Below are 24,511 nucleotides of genomic sequence, written 5' to 3'. Positions count from 1 at the left end.
GATATTATTGAACTTTCATGTTTATCTGATAAGTTTTAGCTTCTTGCTTGCAGAATATTTTACAACGTTATGTTTTTTTTTCTCTTACTTGGGAGTCACCACTTATCAAAGCCCAAAGGCAACTTGAGGATAAGGTTTAATGAATGTAAAGGTGTAGTAATCACTTATGGTGTAAATTGGGTAGAATTTGATTATTTATGGGGACTGCTTAACAGGAACTTGTTTACATTAGATTTGAAAGCTACCATGTTGTATTCAACTAGGAAGCATGCCAGCAGAACAGTGTTCCACAGACAGGCAGTTCTGAAAAAGAAGCTTTGTTCATGGAATCTGCATTTATATTTAGGCACAGATAGAGGGTGGGGAAAATCATATATAGCGGTTGTAGGTAGTCGAGTGTTTTTGTGAAAGTTCGGCAAAGGAGGACCGTAGATTGGAGTTCGGTCGAACACTTGCCATGAAAATAGTAATAGAGCAGAGACAGGCTCGCGATGTCTCTTCTGTGGGAACACTTTTAGTTTTCTTTTTTTCATCCCAAACAAGGCGTATTGCTTTAAGAGGTTACTATTTGGGATTGTGTCTAATACGAGACTGTGGGGAGTTGATCAGTAAGATATGTTTGCATTACATTTGAACTTTTACAGATGAGAACAGCGAGGGAGGGATTCCAAAGTCTGGCAATTTGAGGAAAGAAACTCTTGGAGAAGAAGGCTCCAACATCTAGAAACCTCAATAGTGAAGGGATTGGATTTTACTGCTTGTCAGGTTAATTGGAATTAATCAAGGAAGCACAAGAGTTCATCAGAGCACACTCCATTAAAGCAAACAGGCACAGGGATGCAGCATTGTGATGGGACAGAGGTTGGAACTTGGCTAATAGTGTGGGACCTATTAGATTTGACTCTTTTTTGATCTTGTTTAAGAGGGAGAAACTAGTAGTAGATGCACTAGCCCCAATGTGGCAACAATCCTCCATGCATGGGCAAATTGTGGCTTTGTAAAGATATGATACTCCCTGGTGTGAGTAATTTTCTAGCACAGTAGAGGGAGCTCACCTTGTTTGTAGCGGCTTTGGCAATGTCTTCAATGTATTTGTTCTAATTCATATTGCTTGTGATTGTTAATCTGAGTATTATATATCATATAAAGGAAAGGTGTGTTTGTGTCCAGCTGAAACTCGAGAATTACTGGAGATATATCCACAAACCATATATATAAGGTACTTTAAATAAATTTGCAAACTTTTTTGTATGGCCACTTTTATTGATAGTACATACATGAAGCCGTAGTCCACTTCGAAGTTTCCTCTGACTGCAATGCACTTGTACCGTTCCAACAATTTCTGGAAGTCCTTGTGTGAGTGTCAATGACCCTTGTCACAGCCTCTTTCATCTCGTCCATTGTCTCATAACGACAGCCTCTAAGATATTCTTTGAGCTTAGGGAATAACAAAAGTCACAGGGAGCAAGGCCTGGACTATAGGGAGGGTGAGGAACTTCTTTGATGTCCATCTTGGTCAAATAGTCTAATCTTCTCTGAACACCCTTGGGACAAACTTTGTGCAAATCTTCTGCATCTTCAGTTCCTCGTGAATAATTGTGTGTACAGTTCCCACACTGACATCACACTGTGCGCTTATTGTCTCTATAGACACACGATAGCCCTTATCCATAAAATTCTTTATTTGGACAATCAACTCTAGTGTTCTGACTTTCTTACTCCTCCCACACCTCTCATCATCCCTCACAGACTTTCTGCCTTCCTTGAATTTCTTGTGGGGTCTCCGGAATCATCAAGATCACCAATTATAGTAATGCCGTGAATTTATATGAAATGAACAATATTTAGTTTGCTTGTGAGGAATATTAGTTTATGAGAGAACATAAGTGTTTTCTTGTGTGGAGTGTTTATAATGCAGGATTAGGGAAGTTCTGAATTTGTGAGAATGGCACGAGGTTTAATATTACAAATTTTTATGGTCAGTGTCACACGTGGATTGGAATTAATCTGATTATTTTTAAGAGGATAACAGTTCATAATCATAAGACTGAAAGTGTACGTTTGTGTTCATCTCATAAGAACAGTAGGTTGAAATAAAATTGTTTATTAAGAATTGAATTCTCATTGAAGTGGTAACTTTCCATGATGGGTATTGATTTGACTATACCGTGTGTCCATGATAGGTAATTTAACATCTTAAGGACAGAGTCTCTTCAACATGTGTCAGGCTGGAGAAATCTGAAGAGAAACCGATTTGATTTTTCATGACAAATCTTTATATAGAGATGTTCTCGAATGTTCCAGCAAGTTTGCTGTATCTTTACACGAGGAAACATAACCTAGTCGGTGTCCAATTTGTAGGAAAGCCATGTTTTGTTCGATTTTTGAACGATTATTGGCATAAATCACTAGTTTGTAAGGAAGTCTGTGGATGCGCGTTGTTGATTTACTGATATATTAGATGACTGGGAAAGAAAGATTAATTTTGTTTCTTTTCTTTCTTCCTTTGAGTATAAAATTGGGTTTCCACATGTGTGAACCAAAGTGTGGGATCATCTGCCCAAAAAGGTGGGACTTTTACTAATGCGAGCAGTAGTTGAATTTGATGATACTTTGTCGGCCTCTATTATATGCCGTGCGTGTGTTCTTGTCCGGTAATTCCTCGATCACTGTCCATACACTGCAGGAGTTATGATTTACTGAATTTCGCCGTCGTTATTTATTTGGTGACTTTACTAAAAATGAGCGATCTATGTCTCGTCTGTGTAGTCATCAGTTCCGGATTCATGAGAGGGTCACTACTTATAGGAAGATATACTAAATTGTGTGTTGCTTTTGTAGTCAGGGTTACTAATGTGGGTACTCTGGAATCGTTAGGATCACTAATTTTAGTAATGTTGTGAATTTATATATAATTAACAACATTTGGTTTGTGTATAAGGAATATTAGTTTATGAGAAAACATAAGTGTTTTCTTGTGTGGAGTGTTTATAATGCAGGATTAGCAAAATGCGGATTTTGTGAGAATGGCACAAAGTTTAATATTACAAATTTTTGTTGTCAGTGTCGTGTGGTTTGGAATTAATGTGATTATTTTCAGAGAATAACAGGCCATAATCCTCAGAGTGAAAGCATGCGTTTGTGTTTATCTTGTCAAACAGTAGGGTGAAATAAAATTGTTTATAAAGGTTAATTAAATTCTTGTTGAATGTGGTAACTTTCTATGATAGGTATTGATTCAACTGTAGCGCATGTAAGTCCATGATGGATGATTTAACCTCTCAAGGATGGAGTCTCTTCGACATGTGTCAGGCTGGAGAAATCTGAAGAGAAACATTTGATTTTATGTGACAAATCTTTATATAGAGGTGTTCTTGAATGTTTCAGCCAGTTTGCTGTATCTCTACGTGAGGAAACATAACCTAGTTCCTTTATTCCATGTGTGCGGTTGTCACATCACGTCATTGTGTGCTTGCATGTTCTTCATATGTGTAGGTGTTGAAAACGGTGATTGCTATGAAAATGTTCCTGCTAGAGATTTGTTCCGACCATATGTAGCAGTCGCTACACTCTTATGCCACTCAAAAATTGATTCTCGATTAATGCAAGATGATCCAAAAGCAGTCTGAAGCATTCAATATGTTACTGTGGCATTTTTTCAAGTTTAAAACAGAATTTTATTCACATCATTCTTCCAAAGTGTCCTCATGTACAGATTGTATTTTGAAATTCACCAGGTGTGACAATTAGGCTTTAGTAGGGTGTATTCCAAAGTACTGTTCATTTGAACCTCAAATCATAAAAATTGGTCGCTCATCTCATAAGATATATAGCAATAACATATTGAATTTTCAAGAGTTTACAACAATTTTTAATGCTTCTCCAAAAAAAGCCTGGAAACTTATTGAAAGAATTTAATATCATGTTAAGTAGACTTTGTTAAAATAATTATAAGGTTTATGACCTAAGGTCTTTTCAAAATAAAAATTATATAATTTTGACATCATGTTTCCAAATTTATTGTAAATGAAAATATTTACAAGTACCCTCCTGAATATGTATATTTCTGATGTTATTTTTCCTTTTTTAATTTACTAGCATTTCAGCCCGGCATTGCCCGGGTGTTTGGAGGTGTATGTTAAGCAAAAAAAAAAAAAAAAAAATGTGGTAGTAGGAAGACAGACTTGAACTCATACCGCAAAAGAGAAAAAGAACAGGAAAAAAATGTGATGTCTTTGCTGTTACGACCACCGTCAAACCGGAAGTGACATAGGTTTAAATTAAGACTAGACAATCGAAAGGAGAGGATGACTTTCGAAAATATCGGTGAAAAAAGCGACCCCCCCTGTAGATAAGTGCCTAGTTGAAGGTGAAGATATTAATGTCTTTAGCCAATTTTTCGATATTTGTCGTCTGAAAGGTCGAACTTCAAAACGATACTGATCTTGTAAAAATCCGTCGCCTCTGTCGAAAGTTTTAGGCAGATATGCAAACATACATACATTTATATATTGGTAACTAAAAATTTTTGACCCAAACCGATTAAAATGCTTGCCCTATCTCTGAATGCAATGAATGGGAGTGTTTATAACTACCAATGTCTTGTAGTAGATTATGGCCAAAGATGAATATGTGTATGGTGCACATGAATGACAGAAAGTTGTGGAAGAAATGAGAATACTCATAGTTGACTTGACATTTTATTTCCAAGGAGGCAACACATAGAATGATACAAATTACATCTATAAGTTTTAGTTTGATATTACTTGAGTTTGTGTATTACAACTATCATGGACAAAAAATATATCTTCATTTTCATTTACCAGAGTTCAAAGACGTCCCTTTAATAGCATCCATCTCGTCCATTCTTACATTTCTACATTCGTATTTGCTTAACAGAAATAAAAAGAGGAGAGTAAACTCTACCTGAAACAAAAACGAACCCCCTTAACTCCCTTTGATTGTGAGTTCTATTGCATTAGCACCTACTAATATTATCCAAAACTGAATTTTTCTTTGTCAAGGAAAATAAACAAACAAATGATTCAATCTATTTGCTAATGAAACTGATTTCCCTTGTCCCTGTGCATTTAATTTTTAATGTAAGAAATGAGTCTTTTAGAATAAAAAGACAACCGTGTTAAAATAATCTAGATACAATTGAAAACACTGGATTTTGTTACTTTTTTATCTCGTTTATCTAGTTTGTGAATTTGTTTATTTATACATATTTCATTTCTGAGTTTATAACAAACTTATTGCAATGAATGGGAGTGTTTATAACTACCAATGTGTTGCAGTAGATTATGTCCAAAGATGAATATGTGTGTGTAGCACATAAATGAGAGAAAGTTGTGGAAGAAATAAGGGTACTCATAGTTGACTTGTGTTATGTCGTCACAAAATATAACTGGTTGTTAAATGTGGGAATTACAAGAGGACATCGTTTTGGCACCAAATTATTTATTTAAACGGAAAAATAGTAAAACGTTAGAGCAATAGATTATGTGAAATGCTGTGTCAGCCATCTTGAAAAGTCTACCCCCTTCCCATCCAGAGGAGATAACTTTTTGCTTCTCGGTTATTTCCCTTTATAACAACTTGACATAGACATTTTATTTCCAAGGAGGCAAAACATAGAATAATACAAATTACATCTCACAGTCTTAATCCAGTATTACTTGAGTTTGTGTATCATAACTATCATGGACAAAACTAATGTCTCCATCTTCATTTACCCAGATTCGTTTTAATCTAATAATTCTTTCCCTCTAACTAAATAGACTTCAGAATTCTTTTCCTGTTTCTTGCTTCCCTGAATGTACTAACAAGCAGAAGTTGAGATGCAGCATTAAGACATCTTGCTGCTCAACTTTTCACATATTCCTCTGTAGACATAACCCCAATTAGTAGCTCCTACGTACAAGTGGCAATATGTCTTGTTTGAAGTGAAAAAGAGTTAAGGAAATGAATGCAATAAAATCACAAAAAAATCGTGTGTTGCTCTGAAATGCTTTTCATAAAAATCTGCAAATTCTCTGAACTATTCTGAACATGCAACCTTGAGTTTGAAATCTATGCTCATTTTTCATACTGAAATCAAAATCCTACATTTTGTCATCAAAAAGCAAATAAAGGCAAATCTTTAACAAATAATTCCAAACTGTTATCATTGCTACTTGTGCTAACAATAATATAAAATGCAATCGAAATCTTTTGAAGGTGAATTTTATTAAAACCTGTTTCACTCATGTAATTGAATTCTTGGTTCATTGATTAAACAAATCCGGCCAGTCAACAAGCGGGCGAATAAGAATATTTTTATTGCTGTTAATCTGGATAGATCCTCGATGGATATTAAAATTATAATGACACGGAATGAGGGGTGTGAATATATTCATCTATTATATAAAATATAAAAGACAATGTGTGTGCATTTGTATGTCTACCAAAAACTTTCAACACACACGACGGATCCTCATGAGATTGGTATTGTTTTGAAGGTCTATCCTTCTGACGACAAATATAAAAAAATTGTCCAAAAACATTTATTCCTTCCCTCTCAACTTGTCCATTTTTTTACAAGGGGGGGGGCACTTTTTTTCGTCAACATTTATGCAAGTCATCATCTCCGTTTGATTGACTACGCTTAATTTCAACGCTCTCGACTTCTGTTTGTGCCATGAACTTAGCTAAGACGTTACGTTTTTTTTTTTTTCTCCTTCGCATTACAGGTTCAGGCTTTTCTTTTTTTTTTTTTAAACACTTCTCTCCACTTGAACTGCCTACTGTTGTTTCGATTCCCTTCCCCCCCCCCCGCTATTACAACTTTTTTACTCCACCTGGGGTTCCTTATTACACCACCTACACACACCCAGGCAATGCCGGGACCCTTGCTAGACTTCTATAAATATAAAAGCGAAAATTTGTGTATGTTTGTATGTATGTATTCGCCAAAGGGCGAATGAACTCTTTTTCTGGGGCAACGGCGAACTAGCACCGTGTATATTTGTGTGTGTGTGTGTGTGTGTTGGGGTAGAGAGGGCTCCCGTAAGCCGTGGTGAAGGCAACCTTTCTAGGAGAAGCAAATCTCTGATTTAAAAAACCATAAAGCGGAAGACCAGTACCCACATTAAGCTGGTCTGCAGTTTAATTTGTTGCTGGCTATCTTGCTCTTGCTTGTTTTCAACATTTTGAACCGAGAGAAAGACTTAGCTGTCGTACAAAGCTAAGACTCTTTAACATATTTGTATAGATACTCCCTCAGACATTTGGGCTCATGGATTTTAAATGTCTGAGGGAGTGGCACTCGTCTGACAAGACGTTGCAATCATCATCATCATGTATGTATGTGTTTGTGTGTCCACTAAAACCTTTCGACAGACATGACAAAAATTCACAAACTCTGTATCATATCGAAGCTCCATCCTTCGCTCGAAAAATATTGAAAAATTGGCCAAAAACGTTCATTTTTTCACCTCGAAATCGACAATTTTCGACGGGGGAGGGGGGGGTCAACAAAAACAGTCCTCTCGTGACGACGACCAGTTCTACGCATGCGTCAGATGATGTCATGACTTGATTTACTTTAAATAGTTGAAAAACTGACTAAATTTTATGTACGTCGCGTAAGCTCAGTTGGTTAGCACGTTGGTTCGTTATCTAAACGTTTTGGGTTCGAATCGTGGTGTGAGATGTCTTTTTTTTTTTTCGATTTTCTAAATTTAAATATTGAACCAGTGTTATTTAAGCCATTTTTCACATAACGTTCATTTTTCTTTTTTTTTTTTTTATTACTTTGCTTATCCACCCCCGACCACACACCCAAAATCACCCGGGTACCCACCGATTTTTAAAATTTTAATATTGAAACAGGCTTATTTAAGCCATTTTTCACATGTTCTTTTTTTCTGTTTTTTTATTTTTTCAATTTTTACATTTAACATCGTTCGTTTGCCTTATGTTAGTTTTTTTGTGTTTTTTTTCGATGTTTTGATCCCCCCCCCCCCCCCCGCTTAAGTTTTAACGTTCATTTTTATGTTTTCTTTTTTTACTTCGCTTATAACAAACAAACCTGGTCATTGACCTCATTTGCTGAATGTCGTAACGCTCGACGACTTCCCAACGCGCACCTGTCAATTTGGTTCTTACTTAAATAAATTCAAACATCTTTCAGTAACTCATTCTGGCTGGCCGATTTTATTTTCAAACTTTGCCTGAGGGCTTCGGGTTCGATCCTACCAACTTTAACTCCCCCTTCCGGTTTCTTTTTTATTTAACAGCACACACACCTCCAAACACCTGGGCAATGCCGGATACCCCTACTAGTCTAATATGTAAAAGCTAAAATGTGTGTTTGTGCATTTTTTATATATGTCTGGTAAAGGCTTTTTTCCAGCTGCTTCTCGGATTGTTCGCTCATTTTTATAACTTTTTATATGCTAACGAGATCATAATATCTAACACTTACAAAACGATGTTGTAAATTTCTTTTATTTCGACCACTTTTATCTTACAACAAAATTTGCGCTGTGAATTCATTTTTTCTGCTCCTGCTGCTATGGCGTGATATTTGACCTACAAAATGACCTGGGATTTTAAATGCTTATTTTCGACTCTCCTAAAGTCCCTACCTACGTGGCATAATGCTATATCGTCAGATTATTAACCTCAAGGCTTCGGGTTCGAGCTTACCTCCCTCCTAAAACCTTTTCGCTGTTTTTTTTTGCTTGTTTTTTTTTTTTTAATATTTAAACAGGGTTATTAGTTTTAGTTTCCATCTACACCCCTCTCAACACACAGACCTTTTTCTTGTTATTTTTCAGATTTTTTAAAGAAATATTAACATTGTTCATTTTGCATCACATTCCTTTCTTTGGGTTTTTTTTTCCATCACGTTCGCGTTTTCTTTTTTAGTTTTTGTCTTTCCGATTTTAAGAAATCTTACATCGTTCGTTTGCATCACGTTCGTTTATTGTTTTTTTTTTTTTTATAATATTTAAACAGGGTCATTACTTCGCTTATTCTTTTGTTTTGATTTACCTCCCCAACACACACACACACCTCTAAACACCCGGGCAATGCTGGGTACCCCTGCTAGTCTAATATATAAAAGGCAAAATGAGTGTGTGTGTGTGTGTGTCTGTATATCTCACAAAATCTTTCAACATACACATCGGAACGTGACAAAATCGGTATCGTTTTAAAACTTAGTCTCTTGGATGACAAATATCGAGAAATTGGCCAAAAACATTAATTCCTTCACCCTCAACTGGACAATAAGGAGGGGTCATTTTTTCGTCAACATTTTCGCAAGTCATCGTCTCCGTTGGATTGACTACCCTTAATTCGAATGCTCATGAGTTCCGGTTTCATGATGGACGCATCAGTTAAGGCATTAGGTTTTTTTGTTCACTTTCTTTTCCTCCTTTGCATTATGGGTTCACGCCTGCCTGCTTGCCTACTTCCACTTTTTTTTTTAACACTTCTCTCCACTCGGGCTGCCTACCAAGGTTCCTTACTACACCACCTCTCTGCACATGGGCAATGGCGGATACCCCCACTAGTCTATTATATAAATCTCAAACATTTGTGTGTTCGCATGTCTGCTGAAAACTTTTGTCAGTTGCATCAGACAAGGTTGAAACTGATACTATCTGAAATAGCAATACCTTGGATGCATAATATGTGAAAATTAGAAAAAAAAAAGATTAATTCTGTGATGGTCAATAGGACGATTTCTTGCAAGGGGGTCAATTTTCGCCATGCAATTTTTGCAAGTCACGCACACATAGCAAACTGAAAGTATGTTGAAAAACATTATTTTGCAGAGTCTTGACGTCATAAGCCGTCGTAGACTGATGGGCAAAAGCGTTTGCCAGTAATGTTTTTCCCTTCTTTCCTTCTTTCATGTTTGAGCCTGCCTACCATGGCTAATTTTTTTTTGTGATCACACAGGCACTCGCTTGATTTAAAGAAAAGTTGTTTTTATTTATTTATTTTTTATAGGGATTCTAGCGCACAGGCTGCAAAATATCTGGAGGAGAAGGCACCTACTTCTTTTTTGTGGGGTTGCTCAATATTTTTAGTATAGCAGCTATGCCCAAGATGAACTTTTTGTCCACCTGGGCAACACCGGATATCCATGCTAGTCTATTATATAAAGGAGAGTTGTTAGTGTGTGTGCGTTTGTATCTCTACTAAAAACTTTTGTCGTCTGCATCCAACCGGGTTGAAACTTGTACCATCTGAAAAAGCAATGCCCTGGATGCATATGTGAAAATTAGAAAAAAAGATTAATTCTGTGGCAGTCAACTGGACCATTTTTTGGAAGGGGAGGGGGTCCTGTTTCGCATCACTCATTTTGCAAGTCACGCATGCATATTAAACTATGCTTAAAACGCTCATTTTGCAATGTCACAATATCATAAGCACTCATGGCCGTGTTGGCAAAAGCGTTTGTCTGTAAGTTTTTTGCCTTCTTTCCCTTTTTCACTTTCATTTTTTTTTTTTTTTTTTGTGTGCCACACAGTTACTCCCTGCTATTTTGATTAAAAGAAAAGTTGCTTGGATTCATTTATCTATTATTTTTTGGGGTGAGGGGTCCAGTGCACAGGCAACAAAAAGTGCTCAATATCCGAAGAATAGTTTCTCCTTGTATCCCTTCTGCTGAAATATCTGGTGGGAAGTTGTCACATACTTCTTTCTTAGGGCAATTACATTTTTTTTTTTTTTATCCATTCTTTTATTTTTTCAATTGTTATGAGTGTAACGATAGAGTTGATATATGATAATGAAAAACTGCTCTATATCCTTAGTATAACAGGTATGTCCAAACAGAACTTCATTTTGATCCGGGTAATGCCAGGTATCCATGCTATTCTATTATATAAAGGAAAGATGTATCTGTGTTTATGGGGGTGTGTTTGTATATCTGCTAAAAACTTTTGTCATCCGCATTGTACAGGCATCAGCTAAGCATCGTTAGAAAGAGCGATCTTTTGGACAAATAATATTCAAAAATTCGAAAAAAATGGTCAATCATTTTGTGTGGAAATTTAATTTTTTTTTTTTTTTTCAAGGGGGGAGTCACCTAAAATCGTCTCTTTCCAAACGATTTCAACATATGCGCATGCGTCAACCACTGTTCTCTGAATTAGTTTAAATACAAAAATTTTCAATATGCTACATAAATCAACTTGTGGACAAATGAACTAGAACGTTATCTCATAAACATCATACATTAAATATTGTACTTCATCGGATTTTTATGACCAGCCCCCCCCCCCTCCCCATCACAATTTTTTTTTCTGGATAAATTAAAATATATTCAAGCTTATTATATGACCAGAAAACGCCCTCTTCCTCCCATTGTCACAGTTTAGCATATTTAAGTGTATTTTACAACTGTGTAACATCCGTCCCCGACCGTCCTCCATGCTGTCACAATTTTTTTTATGACCAAGCAACGCCCCCCCCCTGTTTTCACAATCCGCATACCACAATTTTTTTTTTTTTAAAAACAACGCCCATCCTCCTCACCCTATTGTCACAATTTTATTTTTACAACCAGGCAACGCTGGGTTCCCTCCCTAGTCTATTATATAAAAGGAAAATGTCTGTGATCTTGTGTGTGTATGTCCGCTAAAACTTTTGTCATGCACATTGTACAGGCACCAACACAGCAATGTTAAAAAGAGCCATCTTTGAACAAAAAAAAAAAAATGTAATAATTGGGAAAAAAAATCCTTTATTATTTCATGTACAAATATTGCTTTGTTTGAAGGAGGTTAGATAAAAACTTTGCTTTTGGCGTAATCTGCAAATTATGCCTGTGCGAACCGTCATTATGTTCTATTTTAAAAAGCTAAATTTGCGGTTTTATAGCATGTGTCCTCCTGGGTCCATGAATAATGCGTTTGCTTACTAACTTAAGTTATGCAAGTTTATGCCCAGCAGGTTTCAATTTTTTTTCTTTTTTGTTTAGAAAATTTTGCTTTCGATTTAGCTTCATGTTGATGCGACCCAAGTACCGATTTTATTATTTTTTTTATAACCAGAAAACGCTGGGCACCCCTAACCTAGTCTTCTATTATATAAGTCTTAGTTGCCTGTGTATTTGTATGTCCACTCAAAACTTTTGTCGGCGCTGTTTTAATAAAAAATATTGCATCCTAAATTATAAGATGAAAACATTGACGAATCTTTTAATAAACGAGAATTGTCTCCCTCTACACAGTGACAAACTGTAAAACAGCGCCCTTTTGTCATCCACATCGAACCGGCATGAACCTGGTACCATTAGAAAGAGCGATCTCTCAGACACATAATATCGAAAAATTAGAAATAATCATCAATTATTTAATGTAGAAATGTCATTTTGTTTGAAGGAGGGGTTAAGTAAAAATCTTGGTTTTGACACTGTTTGTTAATCACACATGCACGAATGGTCGTTTCGTTCTTTCATTTGAAAAATATAAACTTGCAACGTGATAACATTGATGTTGTCTTGGTCTAATCGATAGTGTCTACTTATGAACTTTTGCAACTTTACATCCAGCACGCAACATTTTTTTTCTTTTAATAACATTTTCTCTCTCCTATCTTTTAAAACTCTCAACTTTCTTACGTGCGCCCACCACATCATTTTTTCTTTTAATAACACGATAAAATGGCACCCAATTCACATTTTCTTCTTTTTTTTTTTTTATTGACTCTATTATAATATATACAAAATCTCCATAAATTGAAATATCATATTTAACCGTATTTTATGATCGGACAATGCCAGATTCCCCCTCGCCAGGATCAGCTAAAGTTCATTTTATTATTGATTATTATTATTATTATTTTTTTTCAATTTTCTTTTAGCTAGGAATGTGGCATTCTACTTGATGCCAGGCATTCACTCATCTGCTATCTCATGTATTCCAACCGAGAATTTTTTTTAAAGATTCTAACCGTATCTTTAAGTGCAATTGTTTATACTTACCTTGCACTTGGTTCATCGGATATAGACAAACAATATAAAATTAGATTCCAGTGACGATGTCTTTATTCGTTCTTAAAGGGAGCAAGTTTTTTTATGGTCCATTTCATCATTACTCACTGATTGATAATGAAACAGCTCGTAAAGAACTAGATCTTTTTTTTTTTTTTTCCCCCCAAATTTCTTTTCTTCTAGGCGGGGATGGGGCATGCTACTAGATGACAGACATTCACCCGTTTTCTCATACATTCCAACCAAAATAGTTTTTAAAGATTCTAATTGTCCCTTTAAGTGCAATTGTTTATATCTTACTTGCACTTGGTATATTTGCCAGGTTTTTAAGTTCTTTTTCATGAGTCCAGTTGCTCCTATAATGACTGGAATGATGGAGATTTTCCTAAGATTCTAATTTCTTTTCAGTTATGCATAAGACCTTAGTATTTCATTTTCTCTCTCAGCTTTATTTAATCCAGCACTGCATTGGGAGACACTAATTTCTAAAGTTGCTTCTTTCTCCTTGTCCCATATCATTGTTATGTTTAATAGCTCAGTTTTCCAGGTATATAATTGTAGAAATTGCATAGTTCTATTAGATTGTGTTTGACTTATTTCCAACTGTTCTTTCTGGTATATGTTCCCAGAACTTGCTGCTACATTCGATATTCAATTTTTTACAAATGGTCCAATGTAGATATTTCCACATTCCATTGTGTCACCTTGTATAGTAGCCACCCCTCAGTGAACCTTGCAACTGAATGTCAAACTTTTTAGATTAATTATTGCTAAAATACAATGTGAGTTATAAATGATTTATATTATGGACTGAATTGATCCTATGTTGCTATTTATTTAGAAAATGATATATTTTTTTTTACATTGTTGAATTATGTGGCATATCATAGCATTATGAGAATAAATAAATTCAAACATTAAAAATTTCCCAAGAGGTATCAATGCTTTTGAGGTAATAGCAAATGTGAGTTATTGACTAAAAGAAATGCACCCCAAGGTGAAATTCAATTTAAAGGGATAAATCTTCCTTAAATTTGTAATCACCTTAGAAATGACGTTTTGTGAAAATTCACATCGAACCCTGAAATTGTGCAGTATAATCTGTATACTTTAGGAACAAAAATCTCATTCAAGTCTTTTTTCTTTTAGTTTGTTCGATTAGTGATAAAACTTTTTCAATAATATTAATATGTAATAATTTGAGAAAGTACATATTTATAAGAATATTATTTTAATGTTAACTTTCTTAGTTTACACCTTGAACCCAACAACTCTTTATACTAAATTTAGAGTCATTGTTGGCAGAACTCTGATCTGAGTATATATTTTGGTCATTAGGAGTGAGCCAGCCTCAACTACAAAGCGTTTTTTAGGTGATCAATGAGGTGCAAATTCGTGTTGCACACATTTCAGATGTCACCATTTTTTTTTTTTTTTTTTTTTTTTTTTACACAGTGATCACCACTTATCAAGGCCCGGAAGCCACTCAGGGATAAGGGTTATTGCAAGTACATCACGTTAGTGAGGAGATTTTATGAAGTGTTTAATTAGGGGGGCGGTTCATTAGGAATTTGTTAACATTAGACTTGAAGACATCCAAGTTGTAGTCCGGAGGGAAGCAGGCAGACGGAACAGAGTTCCACAGGCGTGCAGTTCTAAGAAAGAAGCTTTGCTCATGAAATCCGCGTTTTGATTTAGGCACAGATATAGAGTGGGGGAAATTTTTCACAGTGGATTCAGCTAGACGGGTGTTTTTCGTGAAAGTTTGGCGAGGGTGGACCAGGGATTGGAGTTCAGACGAGCACCTGCCATGAAAATAACGATAAAACAAGGATAGGCTCACAACATCTCTTCTGTGGGAGAGGGGTTGCAGGGTAGAGAAAAGGGCATCCCCCACTAAACCACGAAGTCTATTTTGTACTCTGTCAAGGCATGATAGGCTGTTTTTGGCAGCTCCTGCCCAGATATGGCAACAGTATTCCATCCTTGGCCGTACTTGGCTTTTATATAGATAGAGAATTGCATCAGTAGTGAGATATCTTCTGGAGCGGTAGAAGGATCCCACCATCTTTCCTGCGACCTTGGCAACAGACTTGATGTACGTGTTCCATTTCAGATCAGGAGTAAAGGTCAAACCCAGAAGCTTGTCAAAACACTGGGCCTCACCCAGACGAGAGCCATCCATCACAATTGATGCCAGCTGGAGATCAGAGCGTTGATGATGTAAGGATAGGAGTTTGGTTTTAGATGCATTAAAGGTAACTAGCCACATCTTCTCCCACTGAACCACGCGCTCGAGATCAGAGGAGAGAGAATCCGAGAGAACTTCGTCATTTACAGCCTTTGATGTGTTACCGTAGATGGTCGTGTCATCAGCATAGATGTCAACGAATGATTTAAGTATGTGTTTAGGGAGGTCATTGATGTAGATCAGGAAGAGAGTTGGGCCGAGGATTGACCCCTGAGGGACTCCAGCATTTATATTGCAGGCCTCCGATTTTTGTCCATCTACCACTACTCTTATGAGCCTATCGGAGAGAAATGATTTAATGATTGAGAAAACATTTCCAGTTATACCGTAGCTGGAAATCTTGTGAAGTAGACCCTTATGCCATACTTTGTCAAAGGCCTTTGATATGTCAAGAGCAATTGCCCTAGAAAGGAAGCCTTTGTCAAGAGATTCACTAACCCTGTGGGATATAACCGTCAGCACATCTGCGGTAGATCTTGCAGAGCGGAAACCATATTGTGTGTCACTAAGAAGGTTGTTTCTGCTGAGGTGGTTGACTATTTCTCTATTTAATATTGATTCCAGTAACTTACTCATAACACAGAGAAGACTTATTGGTCTGTATTGAGAGGGAGATGACTTATCACCTGAATTCTTAAATACAGGGCAAACTGATGAGGTCTTCCAGGGGGTCGGAAAGCACTTCTCCTTAAGGCAGCGCTTAAATAGTTTCGTAAGTATGGGAGCAAGTTCTGGTTGAAGCTTTTTTAACACTATAATTGGGATGCCATCAGGGCCAGTTGCTTTACTGGAATCTAGGTTTTTTATTAGCTTGGCGACCTCATGCACGGATATTTGTATATTACCTAGCTTGTTCTGTGTTATAGGAGGAAATATGGGGAGTTGATGGCCTTTACAAACATGCAGCAAAAATATGCTTGACATCAGAGATGGGGAGTCGGGACTCTGAACATCCGACTCTGACTTTGACTCCTACAATTTTTTAGAACCGACTCTGACTCCAGCTCCTATTTTAAAAAAATAAGAATTAAAAATTTTATATAATTTTCTTATTTCATGTCATGGCATAAAAGTAGCATCAATTTCGATTGATCCTTCATTTCCTTATTCTTAAAATATATTATTTTCAGAGGATCACCTTTTAGTTACTTCACACACATTTGAAAAATAATCTGCTCTATAGATTACACATTAGAAAAATGTAATTTCCTCAAAAGTAACTTTAGAATTGAGGGATCGATCCATATAGCCGCTACTTTTATGCCGTTTCAGAATACTTTCTGCGTACTCATAAAATATTTTAAAGATATTATAGAAGCTTTTTAGACACTATAATAAAAATGCATTTTTAGACCCATAGGGGTAGACTCTATCCTTAATTAGACTTCAGCAAGGAGAGAACAGCTGATTGCATCTATGATGTTATTGATTTGGTTTGGCTTATGGACAAGGGATGACAGGAGCTATGTGTTTCCCAGTGATTGCCTTTATTCAAGAGGATGAGAAAGAAAACGGCAGGTAATATTAAATGTTTTGGGAGTGACCTACCTTGAAAAAAATGTGACCTAAGATACAATAGGAGAATATTTCCCTCATTTTTTCCACCATAAAAAAATGCTATTTTTGAGGAGTTGGAGTCTGGTGAATTTTACCGACTCCAATTCCGACTCCTCGACTCTGACTCCCAAGCCCTGCTTGACATGCAGGTTCAGGAAAGCGTCTTGCAGTAGGTTTGCAATACACCATTATGTGGAGTACCACCTTGTCACCTACCCACCAGTTGAGTTTATTCCTGGGTGCATCTTCCTCAGTGAATCAAATGCACCCCCAGACACCAACCTGAAAATTTCTATGATTCGGCCTGGTACATACAGCGCCTAGCCTTCTCAAATATTCACCCATCTGGTACTAGCCAAACTCATTATTGCTTAACTTTGGTGATCTGGTGAGAACTGGTGTGTCATTGTGATTATGCTGTAAATTTAAAGTAGTACTACTCAATTTTATTTTGGAGGATTTCTGTTTATTAGTAGTAGCAGTATTATAGGTGGTAGTACTAGTATCATTTTGGAATTTTAGTAGTAAAGAACAAATAATAATGTGTTATGTTGATGAAACTTAAGTATTTTCATTTTTTACTCTTCACACTAAACAAGACATATTGACACTTAAAACATTTGGGGCTACATACATACACATATTCATCTTTGGATATAATCTTCTACAAAGCATTGATAGTTATTATATGTTAACACCCCTTATTCAGAACAGTAAGTTTGTTATAATTTTGGGGTCTCAGAAAAAAAACTTATATTCACTTTTAAGAAAGATAAAGAGGTGCTAGCATGTAAATTTTCAAAGATTATACCTGTTAAAATAGACAGGAACTTGTATTACATTTCTGAGTATTTGAGATGAGGATTTAAAATTCATATTTGGATTATTTTGAATACTGTTCTCATCTTGAGTGTTATTTTCACAACGTTTCTGTCAATGTAACTTCCAACTTTCTTCAGGTGTATCTTGTAAAACTCGGGAATCTTTCTGTCGAACTCGGGACTCTGTACAGAAGTTCGAAGCAGCCCTTTATTTAATCCACAGGGTTAGGATGCTCTCATTCTGTCAAAGTTCTAAGTAATTCACAGTTGTATTTTTGAATGTAGCCTGTACTGAGGATTGAACCTATAACCTCCAAAAGAGTAACTTACAATTGAATTTTATTAAATACTTTATCCACTACGGTCCCTATGCAAAATATAATTTCGTATCTTTTATACAATATATTCTGTTATAATTTTCTATTTTATGAACGTCTTTAATTGCTAATTGTAACTCTTTTATAATTTGATTTATGATATTTAAATGTTCAAAGATATTGATCTCCATAGACATTTGATACTGATCACATATTCTGTCCGCCATTATTAGTTATAGACAATATTTTTCCCTTCTTATTCCTATACATTTTTTTTATCATAAAATAAACATGAGCAGTTTAAAGACATTTTTAAAAATGCTAATGTTTGCATTGTAAATGTAAATGTGAAATTTTATTGTTTTATAGAATCTTTCATTACAAATTGCCTTCTCAAAATGAATAGCTAAGCAAGCAAATTGGTAAGGCAGTTAGCAACAAGTCCAAACTGGCAAAAAAAATGTGGGACAATAGAAAGCTGATAGAACTTACTAAGGTCTTGGATTATATTGCTTATTCTAGTGAGCATCTGACTCTTTTGTTGACCTGAAAAACTTGGACATTGTGTGCTAAATAAGAAGAGAACCTCAGTGCCTTTCACATGCGCTACCCCAATACACGCTGAACATATTTGTTGAGACAATTACTAATGATCAGTTTTTTTAAAAAAGCTATGATATGCAGCACATACACTATCATAAAAGCATGAACAAACGCACCATTTTGAACATTATTAATAAACAGTTGTCAAATAGCCAGAGTGGTATATTGTGAGCTGGGTAAGGGAAAACATCTCACAGGCAGACATAAATAATGCTAAAAAATCTGTAAAGTAGACCAATGTGGTCTTGGTATAAACACTAACATATGGTAAGGTGTAAGTTCTGAACAGTCATCTTGGAGACAGTAAATAATAAAAGAAAAACTCACTGTGGTTCTCAGTTGTAAGTATATGTTGATCAGAGGAAATGATTTTGCTAATGCTAATTTTTGTAAAGCAATGTTGCTGTTCTCTCGCATATAGAATTTGGTATTTCTAAATGATCACCCGTATAGTACTGACCAAACTCGATATTGTTTGACTTTGACGATCTAACAGGAACTGGTGTGTCATTGTTATTAGATTGTACTGTATTGCTATTTGATTTCAGTTTAGTTAAGATATTCAGTGATGAGTCTTCATTTGAGGACTGTAGGGAATGTGGAGTTGCCCTTTAGTTACCATTGCTCCCAGTCCATTTTAGTCTGGAGTGGTAACACATGCATGTAGTACTACCAACTCAGGCTGTCTGAAGATACTGACTTCCTGTCTTAGGGACATCATTCGTCATGATAGCTTCCCAGCCAAGCTTTTCAACCTCATCAAGATGTATTACACATATACTTGAACAAGAGATGTTATGAGGAAGAATTTGATTCTTTTTTTTGTTGAAACAGGCATCCGCCAAGAATATGTACTCTCCTCCATCCTGTTCAATTACGTCATTGACTGGACCCTAGAAAAAAGCCGGGTGGGCTTTTAGTGGTGTCAGAATTGGCCACAACTGCTTTATCACCGATTGCGATTTTGCTGATGATGTTGCAATCCTTAGCCAGTCTTATGCAGAGGTCAAGTATGCATTTGACAAGGTTAGTGTATGGCTAAAATAGTAGAGATGAAAATAAATGCTTTAAAGACAATGATTCTCTCTGCAAACTAACTTCTACCTAACCGAATGGCTATAATCTTTGATGGTGAATCTGTGAAAGAGATCAAAGCTTCGAGTATCTGGTCTTGCCAGGAGATAAGACGATCCACAAAGTTGCAAATCTACAAAACCATGGTCTGAACAATTTTTTTTATGGATTTGAGACCTAGTCATCACGCAAGAAAGATCTTTATCAACCACTACTGCCTCTGCTGTATCCTGCATGTTCACATCTGACCGGATCCCCAGCTTGACCATCCGCACTAGATGTAACCTTCTTGACTTGGAAGAAACTCTGCTTGAAAAGAGACTAGTGGTTCGACTATGTATTATGCCAGCCTGGTGATGAGTTCATCTGTAATCTTGTGGCACTCAGTGCACCCATTGGTTGGAGGAAGTGTCAAGATGACCAACTCAAGGCATGGCTTACAGCGGTCAAAGCAGACCTGGAACTTATATTCAGTCTTCTTGTTTTGGTGTCCGATGCTGGAATCGCGAATAGCTAGATCATGCCGTTGACTCTGCTGCAATGCAGTTAACACCATTGGAGCCAGCTCAACCCACCCTGGCTGAATGCTGCTACAAGTAGAAGTACTGACTTCTTGACCAAATAAAAAGGCACCAAACATTGATGTTATTGTTTTTTCCTTTCTCTTTGCAAAACTCAGTCATGTTCTGCAAAGTCAAAAACAAAAACAATTTTCTTCTACAAATGGTCAAACCAAACATCATGAATAAATATTTGAAGATATAAAGACCTTGAAGCATAAAAGCTTTTTCCAAAATTACTGGATTCAATATTAAATAACCTCAAAAGGATTTATATACCGTGAAACAAAATGACTAAATCAAACATCATGAATAAATATTTGAAGATGTAAAGAACTTGAACCATAAAACTGTTTTTCCCAAATGACAGGACATAAGATTAAATAACCCAAAAAGAGTTGATATGACATAAAACGAAACGATCAACAAATCAACTAACCAATTTAGTTGCAGTTCATAAGTTACTTAGCTGAATTTTGTATGGTTCCAAACCAAAATGTTGGAAGTAAAGAACTAAGAGGAGGAGGGTGTTGTATGGATTTGACTGTTGCAAAAAAAAAAAAAATAATAATCTATTATATCTATAAAAGTGAAAGTGTTTGTCTGTCTATCTGTGTGTCTACATTTCCCTATGCAATAACTCTGTCAATTTTAAATCTACAGACTCGAAATTTGATATACAGGGTACTGAGATTTGGGAAAATCAATGTGATCGGTTTTCAGCCAGAAATTTGGCGATTAAGGGGTCAAAGTTCAACGATTTGACCCTTGAGAACTCTACCAAACTCCTCCGACAATTTTGGGTCTAATCACTTGAAATTTTAGATATACGTTCCTTGGATATGGATCTAACTTAATAACTTGATTTGAGCCCAAAACAATAAATTTTAAGGGGTTATAATAGGGGGTCAAAGTTTTAAAAAAATTAACGCTTTTTTTTTTTTTTTCTTTTGCTCAACATACACCTCCAAATACCCGGGCAACGCCGGACACCCATGCTAGTAAATAAATAAAATAAGAATGCATTCAGATTTCTCACCTCATTCTAAATTAATGGTCATTTCATTGAGTCGAACATGCACTTATTGTAGCCAGAAGGCAAAATCCTATGTCATAAATTGGTTTGATACAATTGATAAACATAACAAATATTTTTTCATGTGATACTTATTAAATAGGATACTTAATGAACATCTGGAATATTGGAAGTCATTTTTTGTAGTGAGAGGATGGTGACACTTCTCTGCAGCAATTAATGTGAAGCAAATTATCTCTCCTGACAAAGATATACCTGCAACTGAAAACTGCTTGTGAATTTAATAATAATCTTCTTTAGAAACCTTCATACTTATGAGACTACGTAATAAGAATGTCTTATTCACATCTACATATATAAAGTAGTGGCGTTCGTGTGTGTGTGTGTGTGTGTATACAACTCTCCTACAGCCTATACCACTGGACCGATCATGACCAAACTTGGCATGATGATGGTCCCCCACCTAGAGATAATGCACATCAAGTTAGGATATCTTTGCTATATTTTTGATAAAAATGTGTTTGTGGTACTAAACAAATGTTAACCATTGTGATTCTTTGTAATTGTTTCAATTTTTGTGTGTAACAATATAAGTGTCAACTTTGATATAACCTTGATTGAGATTGTCGGACTGACTTCCTCATCTTGGTTGTTATTGTCACAACGTTTCGGACGTTTTGCCCTCCAGCCTTCGTCAGGTGTTTTGTATCGAACTGGGGAACCGTTTGTTAGGAGTCTCGAACCCAGCCCTTTATTATTATTATGGGGGTACCATGTTCGGACTCCAGCTAGGCTTTGGGACATAGTTGCTGATTCTCTGTTTTGAATGTTACTTTTTCACTGCCTTCGTTCAGGATTGAACTCAGCACCTTTGGGTAACTGTAAACTTTGATACAACGTCTAGGACCACTCGGCCATATGTCACTGGGACAATTCTTAGTTGGTTTTTGTTAATGTTAAACCTATGTTGTTATTCAAGGTTTTCTCTCTCTATCAGAGGTGTCCAAATTGCATTCAGCTCTATGCTTGGTTTGCTCAGTAGGTTGTTATGTCCGAGCATGTGAGCTGTTTCTTTAAGTTTTCTCACTTTCCAGTGGGTCTCTCTGTTTATTATTTTTACTTCATCCCATAGGGGGCGATGGTCCCCCCTCTCCATCCAGACATGGTTGGCTGTACCCGATTTTTTCGTCTCCCCTTTAGTTACCGCTTTTCGGTGTTCTTCCACCCTTACTTTAAGGGGGCAGCATGTTTCACCCTTGTAAACCTTTCTGCAACTGCATGATGACCACCAGCAATAACATAAGAAATGGCATTGCTTAATATCCAGAAAGTTACTTATTTGCGGAAAATTTAAATGCGATAATAGAGGTAGTCATTTTAAAGAAAATGTTAAGATGAAAACAAGGTAAAAATTTACAAAATGCATCACAATGAAATTCTTTATCGAACCGCCTAACTATTATTATTATTTAGATACATTCAGTGGTCTCATTTGCGCACTGTTCAGCAGGAAGTGAAAAGATATTTTGCCATGGGGCATCCCTGATGAGATCCCTGATGAGATCTTGATTGCTTCCCAGTCAGCCTTTTTATAATACCTCATTGTTTTGAGCAGTGGCTCTTCAGTTTTGGCGCTAAAGTTTAGGGCTATTTCAACTATTACCACTGCATGATCGGCGTTCCCAAGTGGGCTGTGGGCATTAGTTACAGTCATCGGGAATTGTGGTCAGAAACAGATCTAGAAGTGATGCGTGTTGTTCTTGCTGGTCTGGGAAACGGGTTGGAAACGTAACCATCTGTGATAGGGAATGGGATATAGAGAAGTTATGTGTTGTGGTACCAGCTGCGTCTGTGTGAATAGAAAACCCAAGCCAGTTGCTGTAGTGGACATTGAAGTCACCAAATACATGCACTTGTGTCGAGGGAAAGTGCTGTATCTATGCTTTCAGAGACTTTGTTTATTAGGGTACAGTCCTGGGTCGAGGTAGAGAAAATAAAAGTAGCTAATGTTATGTTGCATGTTAAGTCTAAAGCACATAAAGGCTTGATCGCAAATATCAGTTGCACTCTGGATGCATGTTTTTTTTTTTATAGGAGTCACCACTTATCAGGGCCAAGGGGCCACTCAAGGATAAGGGTTAAAGAGTGTACAGTAGTCAATGAGACAATATCATAGTAATCGTTAGTGTAAATTTGGTAAATTGGATTACTTAAGATGAATGGATCATCAAGAACTTGTTTACGTTGGACTTGAAGACTACCATATTGTAGTCAGCTGGAAAGCAGGCAAACGGAAGACAGTTCCACAGCTGTGCAGTTCTAAGAAAAAAGCTTCATTCATGGAATCTACATTTAGGTTTATGCATAGATAGAGTGGGGGGAAATTATTGATAGTGTTTTCAGCTAGATGAGTGTTTCTCATGAAAGTTTGGCGAGAGAGAGGGACCATAAATTGGAGCTCAGATGAGCATTTGCCATGAAAATAACGATATAGCAGGCTCACCGTCTCTTCTGTGAGAATGAGGTTGCAGAGAAGAGAAAATGGCATGCCCTACTAAGCTGCAAAGTCTATTTTGAACTCTGTTAAGGCAGGATAAGGTCTTTCTAGCATCTCCTGCCCAGATATGGCAACAATACTCCATCGTTGGATGTACCTGGCTCTTATATAGGTAAAGAATTGCATTGAATCGATAGAAAGATCCCACCATTTTTTTTTTTTTTTTTTTTTAGAGACTTTGGCAATGGATTTGATGTACGTGTTCCATTTCAGATCAGGAGTAAAGGTCAAGCCCAGAAGCAAAACATAGAACCTCCCCAAGACGAGAGCCATTCATTTTAATTGATGCTAGATAGGGATCAGTGTTGATGATGTAAAGATAGAGCTTGGTTTTAGATATATTAAAAGTAACCAGCCACCGCTTTCCCCATTGTACAACGTGCTCAAGATCAGAAAAGAGAGAATTAGAGAGAACTTGATCATTTACGGCCTTTGATGTGTTGTCATAGCTTGTAGTGTCATCAGCATAAATGTCTAAGAATGATCTAAAGATGTGATTTAGAAGATCATTGATGCAGATCAGGAAGAAAGTTGGACCTAGCACGGACCCCTGAAGGAGTCCAGCATTAATACTATGAGCTTCTGATTTCTGCTTATCAACCACTACCGTTATGAACCATCAATCTGCTACATACTAAAGTCCACATCTTAGTTTTCTGTCAAGACCATGTTTGTCCGTCGGTTGATCAATTCATTTCCCCATCTACTCCAAGCCACAGCTTGTGTTCAACTCAC

At 36.4% G+C, this 24,511-nt stretch overlaps 1 protein-coding gene across 5 annotated transcripts in view; it reads left to right on the top strand.

The window, feature by feature from the left end:
* The window catches only part of LOC145270473 (small ribosomal subunit protein mS29-like), a 536,140-nt gene that overhangs the window by 62,194 nt on the left and 449,435 nt on the right, over window positions 1–24,511 (top strand). The gene's annotated exons all lie outside the window — the stretch shown is intronic.

The sequence above is a fragment of the Euprymna scolopes genome, chromosome 4 (genome assembly GCF_053919585.1).
Source record: "Euprymna scolopes isolate OS-2025 chromosome 4, ASM5391958v1, whole genome shotgun sequence".
Classification (NCBI taxonomy): Eukaryota; Metazoa; Mollusca; class Cephalopoda; order Sepiida; family Sepiolidae; genus Euprymna; species Euprymna scolopes.
The sequence above is the reverse complement of the archived record's forward strand: the minus strand, read 5'-3'. Positions and strand labels throughout refer to the sequence as shown.